This window comes from Leopardus geoffroyi, chromosome C2 (assembly GCF_018350155.1).
Source record: "Leopardus geoffroyi isolate Oge1 chromosome C2, O.geoffroyi_Oge1_pat1.0, whole genome shotgun sequence".
NCBI lineage: Eukaryota > Metazoa > Chordata > Mammalia > Carnivora > Felidae > Leopardus > Leopardus geoffroyi.
The window spans coordinates 116,799,935-116,808,950 of NC_059333.1; the positions used below are offsets into that span (position 1 = coordinate 116,799,935).

Sequence of the window (9,016 nt, forward strand, 5' to 3'; positions counted from 1 at the left end):
ATTTATAAGCATTTCGTCCAAGTGGTGACTTGGGAGATTTCAGGAATTATTCAGAGAAGGCTTTTTGGTTTTGTTTTGTTTATTTTTTAAGGAGCTAGGAATGTGTCTTTTACCCGGTGTCCTCCACTGCCCTTTTCAGGCAGCGATTGGCCCTCCTGACATTTGGTTAAGCCTCGGGACTTAAAAAGATCATTTCCTCGTACACTAATTTGAGCAAAATCTGGATTCAGAGTGTGGGTTTACACGCCCAGCTCGAATGTCTAATGTATCAAATCCTCGTTAACGAACGGCCCGCTCCGTGGCCGTGTCAGCCAAAGGTCAGTCCCGTGCAACAGGGCAGCACGGTTCAAAAGCACTCTTCCAGAGCCCTGCCTACCCCTCCCCCCCAAAATCCATCTTTCACGTTTCAATAATAGAGCACACGGAGTTCCAGCGAGAAACACCAAGGCTGCTTTTCTTTCTTTCCTTCTTTCGTCACATTAGTGACATGTAAACGATGGGTCCTAGGGCAACTACTGAAAAATTACGTTTATTTTTTTTTTCCAGGGGAAGGGAGTGGAGTTAGTGGACAAGGTAATTGTCGAAATGTCCTCAAGAGGCACGTATATTTGAGAAGCGTGACTTAGAAATCTTCACTTAAAATAGTAACAACAACAACGACAAGGACTTCACAGCATTCGAATGAAACCTCTGAGTAAACTTTGTTGGAGACCTTAGGGATTAGACACTGCTTTAGGGAAGGGACAGTTTCCCTCCCCCATACTCCCCCAACACTCTCTCTCTCTCTCTCTCTCTCTCTCTCTCTCTCTCTCTCCTCTCGCTCTCTCTCTTTAGAGACCAGCAGAAAGCTTATTCTTAAAAGGTAGCTTTTGGTGTCCAGAGGGACAAAGAGGATCCAGGGGAGCGAGGCTGGACCCTTTTTGCTCCCGCCTCACTGGGGAGCCCCGCGACATTTCTCACTACCTTGAGGTCCTAGGCGTTCATACACACCAGCGGCAGAGGCCGGATTCGCGCGGCTGCTCCAAACCAGCCCAACTTCTCAGCGCGCGCCTCGGGCCACGCGCGTGCACGAAGTCGCGGGCCCAGTCCGCTAGGAAGGTGGCAGGGCGGGGTGGGGGAAGAACGCGACTTACCAAGTCTGGGGTCTAGGTTTCGGGCAAGGTTGGCAGCAGACAGAAGCCGGGCAGATAGTCCTACCGGAGACGGGCAATATGGGCAGGGACTAAGGCGCGAGTGGGTGGGGGTGGGGGGGGAGGAAAGCGCCTGTCTGGTTTGGGGTCCATCTTGGCCCCGGCCAGCTCCCCCGCCGTCGCCTCCGCAGACTAAACTCGGACTGACCCGGGGAGGCCACAGAGCCTGCCTCGCCTCCATCAGGCCAGAGCCTCTGGGCCTCTGGCGCCGACCCCGAGGCGCCGTGGGGGGGGGGGGGGGGGGGGGGAGAGAAGCGTCCCCACTCTCTGGCCGGGGAGGAAGCAACCAAGTCGCAGGCACTGATGCTGGCGGCCAAGCTGAGCAGCCGGGCAAGTCCGTCGCGTCCGGCCGCTGGCTTGCAGACCCCGGCCCGCTCCCGCCTACGCCCCTCCCTTTCGTCAAGCCCCTCGCCAAATGAAAAGGGTTCTTTGGGCTTTGGCCTTTTGGGGAGGAACGCAGGAACCCACGCTGGGTTTGAGCTTTCTGCTCAGAGTGTGCCCGACACAGGTCTTCATCATTAGCATGGAGTCCGTGGAATCGCCCTCCCCATAACACGTTTAAACACAAAGGGACCCAAATCGCGAAGGGTTTCCTGTGAGGTGGCCTCTTGTGGCAGGGGTTCAGTGGATCAAGGGATTTTGCACCCGGGACTAAACGTTGGACGCTCTGGCCTCCGGGGACCTCAGACAAGAGAACCCCTTGCTCCAGCCTGTTCCGCCAAGTCCCTGGGTGTGGGAGTGAGGGGCTTCTGCCAGGCTTCTGTGGATCCAGGTCCGTGCGGCTCTTCTCAAACCATCTTTGTATTATCGAACTCTGAGACCTAAAGGCTGGCAAAGAGAAAAGGCCTCGTCCTGGCAGGAACGTTTCCAAAACCCCTCTCGGCTGCACCCTTCAGCGGAAGACTTGGCGACCGGGGACTGTCAGATGGAATGATGCTACGGCCCCCCATCAGAACTGGTAGGGTGAAGCTGGCCCTCAGTAAGACTGCAGTGGCACAAGGCCTCTCCTGTTGGCAGTGGAGGAAGCAAGAGGGATGGGTGTCATGGAATGGGTCCACCCGTTCAGTTAAAAGTAAAATCCTGAAGAAGATTAGAACCTGTGGCAGCCATTATCTGATGCCATGGGACCTAGGATTTTGACCAACACACTCAAAGACAGGACTCTATAGGCGTCTGAGAATAGAAGGATCCAAGGGCCTTCCACCACCCTTCCCCTTTGTTTAAAAGCGTTGGTCACTCTAGCAGACAGGTTATTCACTCGCTCTGGAACTGTCAGCACATTGGCCACAAAATGTCATGCACCGTGCAGAACCCCAAGAATGTCACCAGCGCCTGAACTCCGGATATCTCTCAGCAAACCCTACACTTTCCAGGTCTCTCAGCCAGGGCAGTTCCTCCACCAGTCATCACATAAGCACGTTTGAGCTTAACAGAACTACATCAGCTCCTAGACAAGCGAGCTGACGAGCATTATTTGGGAAGGGTCAAGTGAAAACCTTAGAGCGAGCTGCTGCTAACCTCCTAAATGGGTAACTAGGGCTAGGGCACAGAAAGAGGAAGAGGGACCAGGAGAGGGAAAGGAAAGGGGGAGAGAGACAGACAGGGGGACATTCAGGCCTATATCTGGGCAAAGAAGTGGGTACTAGGAAACCCCTACTGACTGCTCCCCCCTCCCGCCATCTCAGGCTTGGGTTCTGTCTATGGGCAGAGGGGAGAGTGCCCCGTCTAGGAGCTAAGGGATGAGAAGAGCCAGGATGCCAGCTTCCGGTTTGGGCGGGGACGGGAGGTGGAGGAATCCTCAGCGGACTTGGCTCTCGTCTGGGACTCTCGCACCTCGCAGGCCCTCGGGGTAAGGGAGACTGCCTGGCCGGCTCAGCTTTCGGTTCTTTCTAAGTTCTGCGAGCTTAGGCTCGAGCCTACTCTGCCTGGCTTTGTGAACTCACTTAAACCAGCGCGGCTGGAAAACAAACACGTGCAGCTTCCTCGCCGCACTATTTTGGCAGCCGGGCCGGCGGCTTTCACAGGCCTGAGCGTCTGAGAGGTTCCCTCCGCAGCCCGCGTGGGCAAAGGCGCCTGCTGCATATTCATCAGCACGTGGAACCGCGGGCCGCGGGCCGCGCATGCGCACTGCGTTCCCAGACGCAGCCCCAGCCCGCGGCAGCGACTTGGAAAGCGCCCCGCTGGCCTGCAGGGTGGCGCAAAGGGCCCCTCAAAAGCTGACCGCCTGGCCTTTGGTGGTGGTGCTGTGGGGAAGTCTTGCTGTTCCGCACCCTCCACCCCCGAAGCACACGTCCACCCCCAACCCCTGTGTTTATATATTTTCAGGAAATTCTCTAGGACAAAAATCTCCCTTGACACATAGACTCACCCACGCCATTCTCTTGGTTTTACCTTCCTCCACAACTCAGTTTGCTTTGCGAGAAGCTAGGGTTTTTCCGAGTGGACAGATGATTTTTAAAAAGGAATCAAGATGTGAGCTTCTCTCACTGTCTTTACGTCCTTATGTTTTCTGTAGCTTAATGAAAATTGTTACACAAAGGATAGATTTGCTAAGGTATCTCGCCTTCAAACGTCTGGAGGCTTTTTTTTTTTTAAAGATACGATTCCCATATGTTTATATCCACGCTTAAGAGTAGGCTGTAGGTGCTGTAGGTGAAAATATCACTGTGTAAGTTTCACAACCAGTGAATTTCCCTGCATTTACTAGAGATGCCCTGCAACCATTAGAGGCAGCCAAAATATTGTGGACAGTTGACAGTTTTAAGTCTCTAGCATCTTCGCTGCCAAACAATGTTATTTCCATACTGGATAGCTAACTCTTATTTCTCATTCTTGAGAAACCCACCTCCAATTTAACATCAATTGGAAACTTTATACTGTTCTAGCTCCTCCTCTAAAGTGGAAATAAACGTTAGGAACTAATGCCAGAATTCAGCTTGCATGGTATAAATAGTCCCTGGTTTGGCCTGGTCTTGTTGCCTCTTCAGGCAGAGACTCTGGAGCAACCAGTCTTGCATAGATTAATGGAGAATATTGCCCATTCTCTGTGTATATTACACCATTATATTTGCAATAAACTTTGAAGAAAAGGCTCAAATGTGACATGTCATAGGAAGTTGTTAACATTTTTTATTATCTCTAGCCCCAAACTAGTAATTGTCACTTGAAAAAAATATATATAGGTATCCTTGTAAAGTATTACTTTCTGTATCCAACCAGTTTGAATGGATACATATTACTGATGGTGAATGAGGTGGTAAAAGCTGAAAGAGTACCATAGATAATGTCAACCTTTAGTGGCTTAACTGGCATAGATGGGATGTATCTTTTCATTGCCCCTCTATTTTCAAAAATTCTAAAACTAGAGAGTGCTGTCAACTGTGACCATCTTTATGAAAGCAAGACTTTTTTTTTTTTTTTTTTTTTTTTTTTTTAGCCAATAATAACACAAGGTTCTAAGAACTACACTTGGTGCTAGGAGGAAGTGAGAACTCTATACTTAGAGAGGAGATAAATTTCTAATTAGTATTTCACATTTAAAAAAAAGAAAGAAATGTGAATTGGGAATCTCTGAAATCTGATGGTTTCATATGTAGTTCACAAATAATCAAAAGCCCAAGCTCAGGGCTTTCCTTTTGAGTTTGCCAGACCATATATAGTTACTCCCCAACCCATCTTAAACTGATGCTGTTCTTTAGGGACCAGGGCCTTCTCCAAGCTTCTTCCTGGAAAGCAGTATGTTTAGGTACTAACTACACCAGCACTGATTCACAAGGGATCCAGCACACTGGTTACATTTTGGCCTCAAAAATGGGCTGTCTGGAAGGCTTCAGAGCTGGGGAGTACGGTTCTGTTGCCAGCCCTTAAAAGTTCTGAGAAAACTTCACAATCAACAAATAGAAACATCTAAATGCCAGGCCCATCACCAAAGAAGGTTAGTGCTATTTTCATTGTCAGCTAAAGAAAAAAAAAAAAAAAGAAAGAAAGAAAAAGAAAAAAAAATGATAAGCATATGGGCCAATTGAAAGGTTACATCTTTCTTTTGGAGGTGGTTTGCTTCTTAAAGGTTAACTTGAATGCTTGACTTTAAAAAATCAAAATCATCAGCTGCAAATGCTTAAAGCAGTTGGGGGTAGCTTTTGAAGAAGAAAACAAAGGATCTGAAATGGTTGAAAATTACTTAGCCCCCATATAAATGGTGCTTGTATATTTATATGCTTATTCTGTAAATGTACACACACACAAACCACAACTCATTTCTCTTCATTTCTCAAATATGATTGCTTGTACTTAGGCATTTTTTTGTTGACACAATATAACTTTTTAATAACTTGTCAGCTGTTCCAGTCATTTGGTAGTATCCAGATTACAATGCAGTTAAAATATGAATCAGGATGGCTTTCTACCTAAACCAAAATCTACAGCTACACACAGAAACCAGCCATTTGCAGCATCCTGTGCTCCTGCTAAATAGGGTCTAACAATATATCTCGCTGTTCACATTCATGTATTTCAAAACCTAATAGCCCATGAAGAAAAGTATGAAGAATACATCTCAAGAAGCAGACATTAAAGGTACCAGCAAAATAATAGGCTACATTTAAGTTTGAAGCATTTTTTTTTAAGCGACCTACATCATTAATGACTTTTTCTTTGTGGTGGGTATTGGAGAAAAGAAAGCATAAGGGGCTTTGGCATAAATATTGGCTTCTGCTGTAAAAGTTCCTTTCCTGTGAGTGTTATTCACAGACACACACAGTATTCCTCAAATGTTTTTTTAGAGTAAATATTGACCCCTAAAATTTATATTTAAAATATCCTACTTAAATCATGTATCATAGTATAATTATTATACAATAATATTAAATAACCAGGAACATAACAAATAATGACACATTTATATTTCCAAATTTGAAGTCAACTGCTTTTATGAATGGTCAAAAGAAAAAATGCACTCATTTACTATCTTCTCAAATATACTAAAAAAGTTAAAAAGTATTGTTATTATTGTGATTATGATCATTGTCATAAATACTCATGTCAGGCTCCCAGACATTCTGATTCCTAATGGGAAGAGAAAGGATTATTAATTGAGGTGTTTATCTGACTTTCCTAGAGAGATGGAGCTATCTTTATTCTTCTTTCCATGTTTAAAAAAATGATTGGGCCTAATGTCTGGTGTCACTTCAAGTACTACACTGTTAATCAATCTGGAACCTCCAAAGCCAATTGGGGCCAGCTTTTGGTCTCACAAATCTTAGGAGTTAGAAGCAATTCTTATGTAGGTGTTCAACTTCCTTAAATATCGCCAAACCTTGCAAGGTGGCGCTCTTTTCATGGAAGGTTGATATTTACTCTTAGAATCACAATAGTATTTTTTAAAAAGTTAAACACCACCATCTCCAGTTTTCCATGTGCTAAATAAAGTGCAGCAATCCCTTCCACCAATAAAACTTTGTCGGCTAAAAGTGACAAATACAAATGGCAATAAATGAAAAGCCACGTCAACAAAGAATTTTTAAAGAGAATTTAACATTTTGATTTTGTAATTGGTCAATGGCATACTCTGAAAAATTAATGTCACTTTAAAATAGATGTGAGTATCTGAAGGGGTTCTTACACTTTTGTAGGGTTTCCCCCTCCTACTTTGCTTCACTGAGTCAATATGGCCTGTGATTCCCTGAAACACAGAGTATATTAAAAAAGCAGGTCCAGGTTCGTCCTTGCCCACAGTGAGGTCAGTTTCTGCCTCCTGCTCTGACACATCCACACCCTTGCAGCTACAGCCAAGGCCCTGATTTGTGATCTCTCCTACGTTGTCTGCTTAATGGGGCGATCATGCAAGCTACAACCAGAGACAAAGAAGCTCGCGTTCCTACCAGCGCAGCTAACTTCGAAGGAGCAGCATAGCTTGCAAATCTATCAAACTAAACTGCAAGAAAGACAATCTGATTTAGAGAAAAGGCGTTCTGCTACAGTCATTAAGCACAAGTAATTTAGATTTTTTATATTGTCTCCTCATTTACAAATTTACTGTATCAACGCCAGCCAATGGAACGAATTTCTTAAGTAAATGAGAAATAAATAAAAGAGATAGAAAGATAATCAAATTACATAAAATAATTCTCTTCCCTAGATGTATTTTTGAAAGAACTAATAACAGTGGCAAAATTATAGGAATAATAACATATCATAGGAAGTAATTAATTTAAATTAGCATCACGTTTGAAGAAATATAAGTAAGACGCTTTATGGACGTTTACTTTTGTACAAAGAAGGAAGGTCTGTAAAAGCATGCATCAACATCCTGAAAATTAGTTATAGCCGTAAATGGTTTAATTGAAGACAGCAATTTAAAATATGATATTGTAAATCTGCAAGTCGGTTTCAGCCCGGGGAATTTAATTTGGGGGGCAGCGGAACCCTCTGCTTCAAGTTCATTTGCAACACTGCAGAGTGAGCCCCTGAGCTTCTGACAATTCACCTACATTAATATTGATGTCGCCTGTGCAATCTATTTCTGTTATTTTTATGGTTGTTATTCTACGTCTGCAAAGGTCATTTAAATTATACAGCGGCCGAAAATTTGTTTCATAAATTTTGATATAAATACTAATTACACCCTCTCGGAGAGCCAGCAGGGTAGCGTTCATTTATCACGTTTATACGATCTGCGATGACAGAAAAGAAAGGCGAGGGAGACTGGAAAGCTTTTCTCAAGACCCACTAAAGCTGGCCGAAGAGGCAGCAGGTTGCTGGGGGTGAAGAAGAAATTCCTACCACAATCACTGAGATTTAAGAATCTTTAATAAGGTACGAAAGGTTACCAAACAGTTCTGGAAACTAAAGTGTACATACGAGTTTTTCTAGCCATAAATATTGAATAGCTGTAACATGAATAAACCGGCCCTTTACATGCGGATAAATATGGAAACTAGGAATTATATACATTATGTGGTTGTATCTTTTGCCAAAAGCAACGGACAGTTATAGTTTATATCTTTTTTAATATCACTTTACATAAACAAATGGAACAGTTTGACACGCAGATCCAGGCTCGTACTATACGAATTCTTGACAGGACGTGAAACAACATTTTACTGCACTAAAGTACTTAGACTTTGGGACGAAATGTTTGCACTTTATACAAAAAAAAAAAAAAAAAAAAAAAAAGCACATTAATACCAATAATATTCTGTTAGGTCGACGTGGAGACTGAAATCGTACAAAGTAATTCACATTTTGGTACACATTTACTAGAACATTCTTGCCATTCAGTACAAACAGTTGGCTTTCGGCCGCCCACCCTCCCTCCCCTCCCCCACCCACCCAGCCCCTCCCCCCTCCCCCAATGCAAAGACCACAACGCCACGAACCCACCCGCCCGCTCCAACCGAGATATAACTATTTACAGAATCCAACAGTACATTTTTTAAGCTAGTAATTCTGTATTTACAAGAATGCAAAGAAAAACAAAAACAAAAAAACAAACAAAAAACAAAAAACAAAAACGGAAGCCCAGAGAGCCTGTTCGATTCCGACGAGAAACTGGCCCTCGGTCGGGGTTGGCGGCACTTGGTCAGGCGGCCGCCTTCTCCTCGACCACCCTCCCGCCCCTCGGCTACCAAACCTTTGCCAAAAAAAAAAAAAAAAAGAAAAAAGAAAAAAAAAGAAAAAGAAAAAGAAAGATAAATCAAAGAAAAAGAAGGAAAGAAAAGGAAAAAAAATAAAAGGTTTGGGGTATTCTTTCTCTTACTCGGTCCTGGGTCTTTTGGCAGGTTAAAAAAAAATAGGACTGCGGGGTCTGGGGCGAGGGGGTGGGGGGG

General features: G+C 44.4%; 1 long non-coding RNA gene across 2 annotated transcripts in view; it reads right to left on the bottom strand.

Annotated features, from left to right (window-relative positions):
* LOC123611433 overlaps window positions 1–1,409 on the bottom strand; it is a 94,668-nt gene extending 93,259 nt beyond the window's left edge. For both annotated transcript variants that reach the window (XR_006718666.1, XR_006718667.1), the window contains exon 1: window positions 1,134–1,409. This is a non-coding gene — a long non-coding RNA (uncharacterized LOC123611433). The remainder of the gene's footprint in view (window positions 1–1,133) is intronic.
* Window positions 1,410–9,016: the final 7,607 nt, after the last annotated feature.